The sequence below is a fragment of the Marmota marmota genome, unplaced genomic scaffold (genome assembly GCF_001458135.2).
Source record: "Marmota marmota marmota unplaced genomic scaffold, marMar, whole genome shotgun sequence".
NCBI classification, from domain to species: domain Eukaryota; kingdom Metazoa; phylum Chordata; class Mammalia; order Rodentia; family Sciuridae; genus Marmota; species Marmota marmota.
This window is the reverse complement of record NW_026008836.1, coordinates 2,342-3,513: the sequence shown is the minus strand read 5'-3', so window position 1 is coordinate 3,513 and position 1,172 is coordinate 2,342. Positions and strand designations below refer to the sequence as shown.

At 33.6% G+C, this 1,172-nt stretch overlaps 1 pseudogene; it reads left to right on the top strand.

Moving 5' to 3' along the window:
* The first annotated feature begins 311 nt into the window (after positions 1 to 311).
* Positions 312 to 931, top strand: LOC107134747 (annotated as a pseudogene).
* Positions 932 to 1,172: the final 241 nt, after the last annotated feature.

The window sequence follows — 1,172 nt, the reverse complement described above, 5'->3', positions numbered from 1 at the left end:
ATATATATATATATATATATATATATATATATATATATATATATATATATACATGTATGTGTGTGTGTATACATATATATAATGTTGACAGCTAACAAGATTTATTGGGGAAATCACTTTACCACATATACATATATTGAAAGTACGGTATACACCTCGAATATGTAAAATATTTACTTGCCAATTACCTTAGAAAACCTGAAAAAATACTATATCACTACTTCAAAATATGCACTCAGACCGATGACAAAAAGAAGAATTCAGAAAGAATATAAATACATAAAATTTAAAAGTACCAGTGATTATTCAAGATGGCAACAGACCTGCTTGAACTCTTGGATGAAGTGGAATCCAAGTTTCAAAGACCATACCCACTGAGACTGGGTGCAGGTGAGCCACCCAAAGACTATGGCAACACACACAGCAATGTCCAAAACCTAGCCAGGGAGAAAGAAAAGCTAAGATCAACAGAAACATTTTTAAAAAGATGATCTTGACAGTTTTATTAATGTAATATTGAAGAGCCCAACTTTGATGAGAAAGAACTTTAAATTAAAATCTAAATCTTTAGGCAACACACCTGTCAGAGCCTGCATTCAAGGCCTTAGTAAAAGTTGCAGCCCAGTGTACAATTGGTAGAAGCACTATTCCATTTGGGATCGGAACAAATACTAACAGAGAGCATATGACTGCATTGTATAGCCTGTGTTTTCTGGATTGTGAGCTACAATGAATGACTGTATGTGGGACAAAGCATGCAAATATCTATTTTTTTTAGAAACAACATGCCAGAAATCTACAAATTAATAACAAAGTTGGTAAAGAAGAAAGGAGCACAGGCTTATGCACGACCATGCAGCTGGAGAACTGTTGAAGAATTGAGTGACCCATAACAGATCATCAGCTTCGTTGGATTTGTGGTAAACATTGAGAATACATCATTTGACATTCTGACAAATGCCTCTATGTGACGCATCAGTCGTCATCCTGTTTAGACCAAGGTGCACATCATATTATGCCATTTGGAAAAAAGACAGTGAAGAAAAGAATACTTACCATTAGTTACGTAAAATTCAAAGAATGTATTCAGAAGAATGTGGCTTATATTCTTAAGGTGTTAAAAGTCCTATTTTATTGACATTATTATTTTACTCCTTAAGTGGTTTATGTTT